Source organism: Chiloscyllium plagiosum, unplaced genomic scaffold (genome assembly GCF_037043375.1).
Source record: "Chiloscyllium plagiosum isolate Xiang-an unplaced genomic scaffold, Cpla_swu_hap1 HiC_scaffold_37, whole genome shotgun sequence".
Lineage (NCBI taxonomy): Eukaryota > Metazoa > Chordata > Chondrichthyes > Orectolobiformes > Hemiscylliidae > Chiloscyllium > Chiloscyllium plagiosum.
Genome location: NW_028270175.1, coordinates 61403300 through 61419285, shown reverse-complemented (window position 1 = coordinate 61419285; position 15986 = coordinate 61403300).

The window sequence follows — 15986 nt, the reverse complement described above, 5'->3', positions numbered from 1 at the left end:
TTTCAAAGATGACCTCAACACTGATAAGAATGACCTTAGACTTTACTTGCACAAGTCCCATGGTCACTTCGTATTTCTGGAAGAATTTCTGGACATTCTTCCATGAAGATAAACACAAAGAAGCTGTTTCTTTTCCCTGCGATTTCTCTGTTCTCTGCAATAAATGATCCTGAACGCGCACCAACTGTTCCATGTTTGACCTTGTTTTTAGTGTTTTTTTCATACATTGATAGACGCTTTTTAGCAGTCGTAATGTTTTTCTTTCATTTGCACGCTTTTTCTCATTCTGATTTTCTTCCCAGTTTCTTGGTCATCCTTTGCTGGGTCCTACATTTCTCTGAATCTACTAGCTTATTGCAACACTTGGCATTTTTGTAAGCTGCCTCCTTTCATCTAATAAGAATATGAAGGTGGGGTTGAAAGTGGTAGTCGGAGAGGAAGGAGGGTGGACCAGATTGATAGGGAGGAAGGTGGACACATAGGAACGTTCAAAAGGGCGGTGCTGATTTGGACGTTTGGAGTAGGATAAGGTGGGATTAGGGCCAGTGGGGAAATAGGGAAAACCACTATGATCCCCTGTGGTTGGAGGGTCCCAAGGCAGAAGAGGAGGCTTTCTTCCTCAAGGCTTCTGGTGGCTTGGGTTTGGCGATGGAGCAGGCCCAGGACCCTCATGTCCTTGGCAGAGTGGGAAGGGGAATTGAAGTGCTCAGTCACAAGGTGATGGATTTGTTCAATGTGGTTGTCCCAGAGGTGTTCTCTGAAATGATCCACAAGTTGACCTCCTGCTTCGCCAATGTAGAGAAAAACACATTGCGTTTAATGGATGCAGTAGATAAGGCGTTCTGTCTCCCTTCGTCGCCTATCACTTTCAAACCCACCTTCATCTACCTATCGCAATCCCAGTTGCCTCCCTCCTGCCGCACCCCCTTCACATTTATCTCTCAGCCCCCTTGGCCCATAAGCTTCATTCCTGATGAAGGGCTTATGCCGGAAACATTGATTTATCTACTCTTAGTATGCTGCCTGACTGTGCTTTTCCAGCACCGCACTCTTCGACTCTGATCTCCAGCATCTGTAGTCCCCACTTTCTCCTCACACCTTCATGGCTAGCATGACTCAGATTTATAACGGTTACTGCAAATAAAACAAAAATTGTCTTGTATTCAAACAGCATAAAAGAAAACCAATACATTGTGGTCACTGTTTCCAAAAGGTCCTTTCCAGCAAAATTTTCAATTAGCTCTTCTGATCATCAACACCAATTCCTAAATAACCTGATCTTGAGTTCAGTGCTCGACATAATGTTCATGTAAACCATCTCACACCTGGTCATGAAATCCATTTTTCCCAGCATTAGCATTCAATTGGGTTAACACAGTTTAGATAGAATTTAAACAGTACATTATTACTGAAATACCCACAAATGTGTATATCTCATTTCGTGTTTTATAGCATGTCCAGCATTCGTACTGCAGCTTTCACTTTGATATATAACTCCCATCAATGTTTGCTCCTCCTTGCTGTTTTTGTGCTCCACCTTCCTAGATTCTGTGGAATCTGAGCGACATGGGCTCTGGGGAGATTAATGGTAGACATCTCTCACATCATTTATGATCTTCTCCAACTTTAATTTCTCCAGATCTCCCGTTATGCTGATGGAGTAGAGAAGGACAATGATCTTCCAACAATGCTCTGTATTCCCCCAGAGAGCTGAGACAGCTCTAACCTGGGTGGGAACTTGACAGCAGGCTGGTAAAGTGTTGCTGCTGCTATACAGGGTCTTAGTGAGATCACATCTGGAGTAGTGTGTACAGATGTAATGTCTTCAATGAAGACAGGATGTTGTTATATTGGAAGCAGCTCAGAGATGGTTCCCTCAATTGATTCCTGAATGAAGGTGTGAGCTTATAACGAAAGGATGATCAGGTTGACACAGTAGCCATTGGAGTTTACAAAAGTTAAAGAAGATCTTATTTGAACATAGCTGACAGAAGGAGTTAACAAGTGAAGTGAATTACACAGATAATGGAGGAATCCATTCCGTTCTCCAGCCTGTTACACAGGAACAACAGGGGGATATTAAGGCCTTCGAACCTGTTACACCAAAACAGAACGAAGCTATTCAACCCCTATACATTTACAGAAGGAGGCCAGTCAGCCATTCGAGCCTATAACAGTTGGTCATGCTGCACCAGTATCCTGGTAAACAGCAACAAGATCAGTCCATTCAGCCTCCTCAAGTCTGTCACATAGGAACTGGAAGAGGTCACACAGTGACTGGAGATTGTTACACTGGGATAACAGGAGGCCATTCAGACCCACCGAGGCTATTGCAAGGGAATTGGATAGGATAAAAACTATCTGAGACTTCTTTCATGAGAAAGGAAGAGGTAATTTAGACACGTGTCTATTGTATGGGAACAAGAGAAGACCAATCAATCCCTCGGTCCCATCTCCGGGATACATGAGGAGACCGTTCAGTATATCCACCTGTTATGGAGAAGTATGAGAAGACCCATCAGCCCCTCAAAATGTTACACAGCAACAGGAAGATTCCATAATCTCCGAATCCTCTAAAGCATCAACAGGAGGTGGCTATTCTGGCCTTGGAGATGGCAACATGGGAACACCAGAAAGACGTCAGCCCATTGATATTGTACACCAGCAGGATGATGCATCCATTCAGCCACACGTGGTTCTTATTCAGCAATTGGAGCAGATCTCTTAAAGCCTTGTGCCCATTAATCAGGAATTCAAAGAAAATATAAAGGTTTTCAAAAGGGAAGAGCTTGTAATAATGGTGTGCATTAGGGAGGAAAGTGTAACAATAAACTATTGTAATTTAAGGCAAATGTTTAGAGTCCATGGTTCAGGACACTTGCAAACTCAAACCACAATTCGTCAGAGTCAACATGGTTTTACGAAGGCTAAACCATGTTTGAATTGTTTGCTTGAGTTATTTGAAGATGTCACAAACAAGGTGGTTAGTGGGAATCCTGGAGATGGAACATATCTGGTCTTCCTGCAGGCATCGGATGTGTCGCTTCTCCAAAGAGTAAATGGTAAGATCAGACAACATGTGTTTAGGAGCAATTTATTAGCTTGGATGGAGGATTGGTTATCCAACAAAATATAGTCAGGTGGAATAAATGTGTCATTTTCTTTTGGCAAATGCAGTTTGTGCCATTGATTTCAGTACTCATGCCTGAACCATTTGCAATCGATGGTATTACTGTACTCGGTTGACGGGAGAGAAAATACAATGCCACATTTTCAGATGACACTAACATCGGTGGGAAATTACTCCGGAATGATGATGCAAGAGATTTTAAAACATATGGATAGGTTGGGTGAATGAGCCAACATTTAGCAAGGAAAATTAAAGTGAATAAATATGGGGCTATTCAAGTTGGCCAGTATACTAGAAAGACAAATTATTATCTGAATGGAGAGAAAGTTCAAAGTGCTTAGGTGCAGAGGGATCTGGGTGTCTGCTTGCATATCACAGAAGATCTGCCTGCGGGTACTGCAAGTAATGAGAAATGTAAGCATAACTTCAGTGTTTATTTATAAAAGGATATAGTAGAAAGGTAGGGAGTGTTGGTGTAGCTATGCAAGGCATTAGTGAGGCTGCAACTGGAGTACAGTTTGGGTGTCCTGCAGAATGAGGTATTTCCATTGGAGGCAATTCAGAAGAGCTTTATTAGATTGATTCCATATTTGAAGTGTTTGTCTTATGAAGAGTAATTGAGCAGTTTAGGCCAAGACTCTCGAGTTTATAAGAATGAAAGGAGATCTCATTGAGGTCTGTAAAATGCTAAAAGTAATTGAAAGTATAGATATGGAGTGGATTTTTTTTCATGTGTCGCAATCTACAACAAGAGACTAGAGTTTTAGGATGGAGAGATGGCAGGAAAGTGGAAAAGACGCCGCGTTGACATCAGCCTCATCGAGGGGTTGGATTCCTCACAGATGCTACTTGTTCTTATTCAACCCTTCGACTGTGTTGCCCAGGAATGGGGGAGGCCTGGGTATCATACAGGAAGCAGGCACTCAGGATAAATCAGTCTCAATCAGTTAGAGAGAACGTAACCAGTAGGGTCAAAAAGTGACCAGCGCTGGCTACTCAACTATCTACAGTCTATATTAATGATCAGGAGGATGGAACAGATATAAAGATGATGAGTTTGGTGATGTCCATAAGACCATAAGACATCGGGGTGGAAGTAAGGCCATTCGGCCCGTCGATTCCACTCCGCCATTCAATCATGACCTGCATTCTCCCCGTCGGCCTTAATTCCTCGTGACATCAAGAATTTGTCAATCTCTGCCTTGAAGACATTTAGCGTCCCGGCCTCTACTGCACTCCACGGCAATGAATTCCACAGGCCCACCACTCTCTGGCTGAAGTCTCCGCATTTCTGTTCTGAATTGACCCCCTCGACTGCAAAGGCTGTGCCCACGGGTCCTAGTCTCCTCGCCTAACGGAAACAACTTCCTAGCTTCCACCCTTTCCAAGCCATGTATTATCTTATAAGTTTCTATTTGATCTCCCCTTAACCTTCTAAACTCTAATGAATACAATCCCAGGATCCTCAGCCGTTCCTCGTACGTTAGACCTACCATTCCAGGGATCATCCGTGTGAATCTCCGCTGGACACGCTCCAGTGCCAATATGTCCTTCCTGAGGTGTGGGGCCCAAAACTGTACTCCAAATGGGGCCGAACCAGAGCTTTATAAAGTCTCAGTAGCACATCGCTGCTTTTATATTCCAACCCTTTTGAGATAAATTACAACATAGCATTCGCTTTCTTAATCACGGACTCATCCTGCATGTTTACCTTTAGAGAATCCTCGACTAGCACTCCCAGATCCCTTTGTACTTTGGCGTTATGAATTTTCTCACCATTTAGAAAGCAGTCCATGCTTGCATTCATTTTTCCAAAGTGCAAGAACTCGCATTTGCTCACATTGAATTCCATCAGCCATTTCCTAGACCACTCTCCCAAACTGCCTGGATCCTTCTACAGCCTCCCCACCTCAGTACTACCTGCCTGCCCACCTAACTTCGTATCATCGGCAAACTTCGCTAGAATGCCCCCAATCCCTTCATCCAGATGATTAATATATAACGTGAACAGCTGCGGCCCCAACACTGAACCCTGCGGGACACCGCTTGTCACCGGCTGCCATTCCGAAAAAGAACCTTTTATCCCAACTCTCTGCCTTCTGTCAGACAGCCAATCCTCAATCCATACCAGTAGCTCACCTTGAACACCATGGGCCCTCACCTTATCAAAGGCCTTTTGGAATCTAGATAGACTACATCCACTGGGTTTCCCTGGTCTAACCTACTTGTCACCTCTTCAAATAATTGTTATGTCGCTGTGATAAGCAAGAGATTAAATTATCAAGAGAGGGTGGAGAGTCTGCAAATAGATTCAGAGAGGTAAAGACAATAGATAATAATTTGGCAGGTGGAATTTAACATGATATAACCTGTCATTCCATTTACAGGAATAATGGAAGACAGTATGTTACTGAAATGGAGAGGGATTACATGACCTAATGATACTGTGTACTGGGGGGTTCACTCAGATCCGTACAGACATGGGAGGCTTTGATCCATCCCTGATCGTCAGCTCCCAGACACTCCAAGTGACCCTATTTCTCTCCGTACACATGGAATACTTTGATGTGGTTGATTGGTGGTGGCGATGGTGTTTTGACACATGCATCAAGGGGACGGCCTTTATCCAAGATATATTCAATTTTTTCTACGTGGAGACCCGATGACGATGGGAATGGCTGACTGCTTCTGAATGAAGAGGTCGTGACTGCTGCCAGGACAGTGGGTATTCACCAACATGAAGTACTGTGTAACATGAATAGAGAGAGAGAGAGAGCTCCATCAGTTCCTCTCCCTCTCCCCATTGACATGGGTACTCTGCAGATGCCATGTACACCATCGGGAATCCCACTATACTGGATACACACGGCAGCTCCCTGCTGAGGGAGAAACAATCTATTTACCTCATCCACCATATATATCCTCCATCACCGTATGGTGACATTGATGTTGAGATACTGGGAAATGATGGATATGTCACCTAGTCCTGCCTGGAAAGTTTTGGATCATCGAAGCTGAATGAAACAGTGACGCTAACAGCCACCCTCCCCCGGTGTGAAGCTGCAGGTTGTGTTGAAGGAGGTGACACCGCTCTGTGACCAGCTCCTTGTTCAGTCAGGGTCCCCTCACACTCTGCTCCTGGGTTAAGTGGAGCTTGGGAAGCTGTTTCTGGAAAACCCGATGCGGATACAGCAGATCCCTTTCCCCACACACACTCACTGCATGGTTTCAGAGCTTCCCCTCTCTGCAGCCTCTGCTCCATTTGTTGTTCATGTTACACACCCAGATGCTGTAACTACAGTCCCCATGCTCCATCCAGAGTTGGGTCACCAAATCCTCAGGTCCCCCTGAATGTCTGAGGCAGCTCACAGCACAACCTCCAGCAAACCATCCCCAGCCACTCCACTAAATTTTCAATTACAGGAGTCAGTCATAATCCCCTCGGTAGAAGTCTTGTGAACCAGACCAGAACCCCCCAGAATGTTTTTAGAAGGCCACTTAGACCCACACCTTTCCTTATTTTGAATATAGATGTGAAGTGTGCATTCCAGATATGTTGTTACTGGTCAAACCACTCGACATTGAGCAAAATATAATCTGTTAAAATGCTTTAGTTAAAATACAATAAAAGAAAAGAACATTTTGGGGATAGCTAATATGTCAGAACACTTACACAAACATTAGATACCGTACCTTCTTGGTTTACACCGCTTAGTACAAAGATATATGCAAATACAGATCCTTACAGCAGTTTTCCAATCCAGCAGGAAACAACATCAACACAGATCTCAGAGAAAAGCAGCTGGGGATCATGTAATAAAACTTCCCACCCTTTTGGGATCCCCAGCAGCTTCTGAATGCTGCAGCTAAAAACAAAATGAGAAACCCTGGTCTGGGAAAGCTGGCTACTGCCCTTCCATTGTTACCACCGTTTTAATGAAACCTAAAGGCTTTCTCAGTTATTTACTTGGAATGTTTTCAGACAGCAGTTCTGCACCTCTGCCTTTAAAACCTCTATTCAAAAAAAGAACCCAAGAGAAAATAACCTTTTTACAGTGATAGTATTCTCACAATTCCATCTTTAATAAAAGAATCCATCAATATACAAAGGTGGATTCATTTTAGACCTCCTAATCTTCCTCTATTCGTAGACTGAAATGCATCTACATTACATTGACTGTGAGCATACAAATGTTCACAACTAGTTTCGATTTCAGGCATTTTACTCCTGCCACAGAATGCCTTTGTCTTTCTTCATGCAAGTCTCCACAACGTGTAAAAACGTAGAGTTTCTCGCCCTGTCACCTGTATGATTTCAAACGGAATGGCAGCAATAATAAGCTCAATCGAAACAGACTGGTATTTTTCTCCCTAAACTTCTCTAAAACCTTTCAGGGGTCACGATCAGTGATAAAGCTTTGTCTTATGTATGTTATTCGCAATTTAAATGCTGAAATGTTGTAACACCAACCCCAAGCTCAAAGCCTCCTTCCCCATTGTGGAATAAATCTGTTGATGTTTCCACTGTTCACTCCAACCACACATTACATAATGGAGCACTTTTCATCTCTCCAATAGTCCCTCTGAAAGACATAGCTCCTCATGTCTCAGCATAAAAGAATTACATGCTTCTGTACCTCTTAATGCTCTAACCTCTTTACCTGCTACTCCTGGCCTATGCCAGTAAACCTTACTCTCACAGGGATATGTTTTAAGAAGGTCTCGCACATTCTTCTCAATCTCTCACAGAAACCAAATTTTGATTTCAGAACTCAATCATCATCATCAGTCATTTCAGCTTCTAAGCTTGCCATTGTTTCTCTCTGCTCTCCACACGAGTTCTCACGACTGCAGGAAGTGAATTGTTGATCTTCTCCAATATAAGAATCTCTCTAAGAGGGTCATAGGTTTGCTCTAAGTTAATACCCTTACCCACCTTTCAAAATTACTTTGTTTGATCCTTTCAAACTCAATGTGCGTTTAACCAGCGACCCTTTTTTCGATTCCTGAAATGCTGTCTGTCGGCTTCTGGCCCAAGCTAATATGCACTTCAGATGGCTTTCTTCACCACCCCATACTGGCCAGGTACCGTCTCCGATAGGGATGCAAATACCTATCAGCTTTGTTTGGATCAACTAAATCCACATGATCATTTGCCACTGCATTAGCCACTTTCTCAAATGAAATTCAAAAGGCTTCTCCATACTTCTCATCAAATTTAGATGATGCCTGGATGCATTTAAACAGAACCCCATTATACCATTGGTTACAATAGGGTTGTTCAACCTCACTATCCTCCTCATAAACTGGGACAAAATGACAGCCCAGCGTGGAGAGCTGTGCATAGCATGCAAGCGCGTTGCTCAGTAAACTGCACTATCTGACCAGCATAGAGAGTATTGCAAACTTTACTTTCATATGCAAACTATACTCGCATCAGATTGCTATAATGTTTACAATGAGAAGATTTACTGTGTGTGTGTTCATCAGAGACTCTGGGTCCCCCTCTCTCAGTCCTCCTCTGTCTGTACCCCTCACTCTCTCCTCCTCTGTCTGCCCCCATCTCTCTCTCTGCCCCTCTCTCTCTGTCCCCCTCTCTCTCTGTCCCCCTCTCTCTCTGTCCCCTCTCTCTCTTTCCCCTCACTCTCTGTCCCTCTCTCTCTGACCCCCTCTATCTGTCGCCCTCTTTCTGCCACCTCTCTCTCTGCCCCCCTCACTCTCTGTCCCCTTCTCTGCCCACCTCTATCTACCCCACTTTCTGTCCCCCCCTCACTGTCCTCCTCTCTCTATCGCCCTCTCTCTGACCACCTCTCTCCCCCCACTCTGTACCCCTCTCTGTCCCCCACTCTCTGTCCCCCTCTCTCTGTCCCCCTCTCTCTGTCGCCCTCTCTCCCTGACCCCCTCTCTCTCTGCCCCTCTCTCTCTGCCCCTCTCTCTCTGCCCCTCTCTCTCTGTACCACTCTCTCTCTGTCCCCCTATCTCTCTGTCCCCTCTATCTCTTTCCCCTCTCTCTCTGTCCCCCTCTCTCTCTGTCCCCTTTTCTCTCTGCCCCCTCTCTCTGTCGCCCTCTCTCTGCCCCCCCATCTCTCTGTCCTCCCCTCTCTCTGACCCCCTCTCTTTCTGACCCCCTCTATCTCCCCACTCTCTGTCCCCCCCCTCTCTGTTGCCCTCTCTCTGACCTCCACTCTCTCCCACCCACCTCTCTCTGTACCCCCTCACTGTCCCCCTCTCTCTCTGTCAACAAATTCATTTATACACTTCCAAGCTGTAACTCACCCTGGGCTATCTGTTACTCTGTATATAAACCAGCCTGAACCCCTCAATTAGATTCCATGCCTTAACTCACTCCGGGCTACCTGATATTTTGTATATTAACCACCCATTGATTTGATTTCACTTCATGTCATGTTAAGCTCATGTTGCCAACACAATCTAATCTCAATAATGATCAATGTATCACGGGTCCTCCTATCTGCTGGCACTACCATCATGTTAACTTACTGATGTTTATGTACATGATCAGCTGTAGCATCTGAACAATACTGTTTCAGAATTTCTCATCATTTTACACAGAAACGTTCAGCTTTTTCTATTCTTATTGCAAATCACCTTCCAGAATATTCTCTTGCACCTGCCAATGTTTTCAATATAATTCACAAAACACTGACAGCAAAGTCGATGACATGACGGGATGTAGCAAACTGTTACACTCAGTACCTTCATGTTGCAATGTAATAATATCCAGTCAGAAACCTGTCCTGGGTCAGGGACAAAACCTCCCTGGGTCTGGAAGTGGGGACTGGGCAGAGAGCGGGGTTTTCGTCTGTCACTGAGTTAGTTTGGAAATCTGTGCTGCACATGGACATTTCTCCACATTATATTCAGTTTCTATGTGTGTGGGTTTGTGTGTGTGATGGAGAGAGTTTAAACAGAGTTTAACTCTGCGTCTCTGCTTAGGGATTCCCTGTCCTTCAGACATTTGTATGCAACATCATAGAAAGTGTGGGTATCTGCCTGTTTCTCTCCCGTCTTTCAGAACACATGGAAACCTCCACATACAGCAGTTGAATCCTGTCTGGCTCAGCTCATTGCTGAGTTGGTCCATGGTGGGAACTTTCTCCTCAGCTTTCTCTCCCCTCGTATCCCGTTGCTCTGTCTATAAATTGCCCAATAGCCTCAATTTGCTCACTCCTGGTATCTGTTACTCTACACATAATCATCCCAAAACCCCTTGATAAAATTCCAATATGTAACTGACTTCCAATTTTAAGGGGCTCTGCACATTAGCCACCTCAATCCTTTGATTAGATTCCAGTCTGTATCACACTCCTGGGTATCTGTTATTCTGTATATTAACCATCCAATCCAAACCCTGTTAAAATTGCCCACAGTGTTCAGGGATGTGTAGGTGAGTTGCATTAGTCAGGGGTAAATGTGGGGAAATGGGTCTGGATTGGTTATTCTTCTGAGGGTCAGTGTGGTCTTGTTGGGCTGAAGAGCTTGTTTCCCCACTGTCGGGATTATATGAATCACCCGGAACCCTCGCGTTTAGATTCCAACGTGTAACTCACTTCCATGTATGTGTGACTGGGATGTTTCAAAAACACCCCAAAACCTTCAATTCTATTCCACTTCGATAAACACGAGGTGCTGCATTTTGGGAAAGCAAATTTGAGCAGGACTTACACACTTAATGGTCAGGTCCGAGGGAGAGTTGCTGAACAAAGAGATTTTGAAGTGCAGGTTTGTAGCTCCGTGAGCTTAGAGGGGCAGGTGGATAAGATAATGAAGGCAGCGTTTGAATGTTTTCCTTTATTGGTCAGAGTTTTGAGTATAGGCATTGAGAGGTCATGTTGCGGCTGGACTGGACATGGGTTAGGCCACTGTTGGAAGATGGCGTGCAATTCTGGTCTCCTTCCTATCGGAAGGATGTTGTGAAATGTGGAAGTGTTCAGAAAAGATTTACAAGGAGGTTGCCAGGGTTAGGGGACTTGAGCTACAGGGAGAGGCTGAATAGGCTGGGGCTGCTTTTCCTGGAACATCAGAGGCTGAGGGGTGACTTTATCAAGGTTTATAAAATCATGACTGGCACGGATAGGATAAATAGACAAAGTCTTTTCCTTGGGGTGGGGGAGTCCAGAACTAGAGGGCACAGGTTTAGTGTGAGAGGGGAAAGATATGAAAGAGACCGAAGGGGCAACTTGTTCACTCAGAGGGTGGTACATGAATGGAATTAACTGTCAGAGAAAGTGGTGGAGGCTGGTACAATTGCAACATTTAAAATGCAGATCAATGGGTATATGAATGGGAAGGTTTGGAGGGAGATGGGCCAAGTGCTTGAAAAAGAGTCTAGAGTAGGTTAGGATATCTGGTCTGCATAGACGGGTTGGACCAAAGGGTCTGTTTCCATGCTGTACATCTCTATGACTGTATGACTCCGTGATTTTGTGACTCACTCCTTGTTATCTGTTATTCTGTATGTAAACCACCCTGAACCCTTCGATTCGATTCCAGGCTGTAACTCACTCCGGGCTATCTGTTATTCTGTATATAACCCACCCTGAACGCCTCGATTAGATTCCAGACTGTAACTCACTCTGGGCTATCTGTTATTCTGTATATAACCCACCCTGAACCCCTAGATTCGATTCCAGGCTGTAACTCACTACGGGCTATCTGTTATTCTGTATATAACCCACCCTGAACCCCTCGATTAGATTCCAGGCTGTAACTCACTCCGGGCTATCTGTTATTCTGTATATAATCCACCCTGAACCCCTCGATTAGATTTCAGGCTGTAACTCACTCTGGGCTATCTGTTATTCTGTATATAAACCACCCTGAACCCCGCGATTAGATTCCCGACTTTAACTCACTCTGGGCTATCTGTTGTTCTGTATATAACGCATCCTGAACCCTGCGATTACATTCCAGGCTGTAACTCACTCCAGGCTATCTGTTATTCTGTACATAAACCACCCTGAACACCGCGATGAGATTCCAGGCTGTAACTTCCTGTCATGGTTGAAAGGGAAGGGTGGTAGTTATAGGGAATGCTGTCTGACTAAAGAAATTGAGGGTTTGGTTCAGAAAAAGATGGAAGCATATGTCAGGTATAGACAGGATAGATTGAATGAATCCTTAGAAGCGTATAAAGGAATTTGGAGTATACTTAAGAGGGACATCAGGAGGGCAAAATGCGGACATGAGATAGCTTTGGCAAATAGAATTAAGGAGAATCCAAAGTGTTTTTACAAATAGATTAAGGACAAAGGGTAACTAGGGAGAGAATAGGGCCCCTCTAAGATCAGCAAGGCGGCCTTTGTGTGGAGCCACAGAAAATGGGGAAGATATTAAATGAATATTTTGCATCAGTATTTACTGTGGAAAAGGATATGGAAGACATAGACTGTAGGGAAATCGATGGTGACATCTTGCAAAATGTCCCGATATACAGAGGAGGAAGTGCTGGATGTCTTCAAATGGTTAAAGGTAGATAAATCCACAGGACCTGATCAGATGTACCCCAGAACTCTGTAGGAAGCTCGAGAAGTGATTGCTGGGCCTCTTGCTGAGATATTTGTATCGTCGATAGACACGGGTGAGATGCCGGAAGACTGGAGTTTGGCAAACGTGGTGCCACTGTTTAAGAAGGGTGGTAAAGACAAGCCAGGGAACCATAGGCCGGTGAGCCTGACCTCGGCGGTGGGCAAGTTGTTGGAGGGAATCCTGAGGAACAGGATGTACATGAATTTGGAAAGGCAAGGACTGATTCGGGATAGTCAACATGGCTTTGTGCGTGGGAAAACATGTCTCACAAATTTGATTGAGTTATTTGAAGAAGTAACAAAGAAGATTGATGAGGGCAGAGCAGTAGATGTGATCCATATGGACTTCAGTAAGGCGTTCGACAAGGTTCCCCATGGGAGACTGATTAGCAAGATTAGATCTCATGGAATACAGGGAGAAGTAGCCATTTGGATATAGAACCGGTTCAAATGTCGAAGACGGAGGGTGGTGGTGGAGGGTTGTTTTTCAGACTAGAGGCCTGTGACCAGTGGAATGCCACAAGGATCGGTGCTGGGCCTTTTACTTTTTGACATTTACATAAATGATTTCAATGCGAGCATAAGAGGTACAGTTAGTAAGTTTGCAGATGACACCACAATTGCAGATGTAGTGGATGGCGAAGAGGGTTTCCTCAGATTACAACAGGATCTGGACCAAATGGGCCAATGGGCTGAGAAGTGGCAGATGGAGTTTAATTCAGATAAATGCGAGGTGCTGCATTTTGGGAAAGCAAATCTTAGCAGGACTTCTACATTTAATGGTAAGTTCCTAGGGTGTGTTGCTGAACAAAGAGACCTTGGAGTGCAGGTTCATAGCTCATTGAAAGTGGAGTCGGAGGTAGATAGGATAGTGAAGAAGGCGTTTAGTATGCTTTCCTTTATTGGTCAGAGTACCGAGTACAGGAGTTGGGAGGTCATGTTGCGGCTGTACAGGGCATGGGTTAGGTCACTCTTGGAATACTGCGTGCAATTCTGGTCACCTTCCTATCGGAAGGATATTGTGAAACTTGAAAGGGTTCAGAAAAGAATTACAAGGAGGTTGCCAGGGGTAGAGGATTTGAGCTACAGGGAGAGGCTGAATAGGCTGGGGCTGCTTTCCCTGGAACATCAGAGGCTGAGGGGTGACCTTATCGAGGTTTATAAAGTCATGATGGGCATGGATAGGATAAATAGACAAAGTCTTTTCCTTGGGGTGGGGGAGTCCAGAACTAGAGGGCATAGGTTTAGTGTGAGAGGGGAAAGATATGAAAGAGACCGAAGGGGCAACTTGTTCACTCAGAGGGTGGTACATGAATGAAACTCCCTTTCTCGGCCCCTCTCCCTCTTTCGCCCTCTCTCCATCGCCCTCTTTCCCTCTCTCGCCCTCTTGCCCTCTCTCTCTCGCCATCTCTCCCCTTCTCGTCCTCTCGCCATGACCCCCTCTCTCCCTCTCTCGCCCTCTCTCCTCACACCTTCTCTCCCTCTCTCGCCCTTTCCCGCTCTCCCTCTCTCGCCCTCTCTCGCCCTCTTTCGCACTCGCCCTCTCGCCCTCTCTCACCCACTCACCCCCTCTTTCGCCCTCTCTCCCTCTCTCGCCCTCTCTCCTTCTCTCGCCCTCTCTCTCTCGACCTCTCTCCCTCTCTCGCCCTCTCTCACCCTCTCTCGCCCTCTCTCACCATCTCTCCCTCTTTCGCCCTCTTGCCCTCTCAGGCTCTCTCGCCCTCTCTCGCCCTCTATCCTCTCTCTCGCCGTCTATCCCCCTTTCTCTCTCTCTCTCTCTCTCGCCCTCTCTCCCTCTCTATCCCTCTCTTCTCTCACCCTCTCTCCCTCTCTCTCCCTCTCTCCCTCTCTTGCCCTCTCTCCCAGATTAGAGTGGGGGCACAGAGGGATTTAAACCCAGCTCCTGAGCTCAGGGCGCGATGCTCTCCCCTTCCCTGAGGACCAGGACTTGGGGCTGAGTCTGTCTCTCTCCAACTCAGCTTCTCCAACACAAAGACACACAAAAACATCGGTCACTATGCTGCTCGGCACGCTTTAATCAACATTTTTATTGTTTACAAATGGAAGTGATGGATACAGTCAGTGGGATGATGCCTTTTCTCACTGGCCCCTGAGTTGTGAGAAACATTGAAATGTTTCCCTGAAACCCCCTGTGGGATAAGGATGGACAAACCAGCGCTACCCTCAGTCTGTTACCATAGCGACAGGCTGCTCCATCGCTGAAACACTGAACTGAAATGAGAAAACCCCGGATGGATTGATTAATGCGGGAATTTGATGGATGGATGTATTTGGGTGAAGGGATATTTCAGCACATTCTTCAGCTGCTGCCTGAACTTAGTCTGGGTCACGGCATAAATCGCGGTGTTTGTGCAGCAACTGAGGAGCTGCAGCATGAAGCCCAATTCCAACACAAAGTCATGGAGATACACAGACTGATACCCAATAGCCAACATCCGGTACCATATAGAAAACAGCATTAACGTTGACCATAACAGGATGAAATTGGCCGAGATCACAAACAGTAAAAAGATGGATTTTTTTCGGTTTCTCATTTCTGTGTCAGACTGAGCGTCCCCATTGGTGTGAGCGCGGAGTCTCCTGCGGGCTCTGCTGGTCACTACAATGTGTCTGACGGTGAGAACATTGAACAGCAGAATCAGGAGAAATGGGACACACGGTGTTAGAATGTGGTGGAGGAACTCGACTGTGACCCAGACAATGGATAATAGAACAGCGTCTGTTACATCACAAAACCAGGGGGTGTTCCCCAGGTAATACCGAGCCGTGAGCATAAAATACCAGGAAATGTTCTTTAAACAGCTCAGCACAGTCACTGCTCCCAGAACCACAGCTGCCGTTTTCTCACTGCAATATTTACTTTTCAGCTTCTGGCAACAAATGGCCACAAACCGATCAAAGGTGAAAGTGACTGTGAACTAGATAGAGCAGTCAGTGACTGCATAAAGCAGGACGGCGTGGATATTACACACGGGGACAGAGTACACCAGGAAATAAAACTGTTCTCGATAAACAATGGGAATGTGTCTCAGGATCAGGTCGAGGATAATGACCAGGAGATCCGCCGCTGCCATGGCCCCCAGGTAACGTCTGACACATGGAGACAATCCACAATCTTTATAAAGCAGGACGTAGATAGTCACGACGTTAACTGTGAGGAAGGAAAACAAACCCATTATCCATCAACCTGGAGGCAAAGGGACCCGTTTGATCGGGGACCCAGTGAGATTTTCAAATGTGTCCCTGTATTCAGGGATTTATTAAAATAACTGGAGCTGGAATAACAA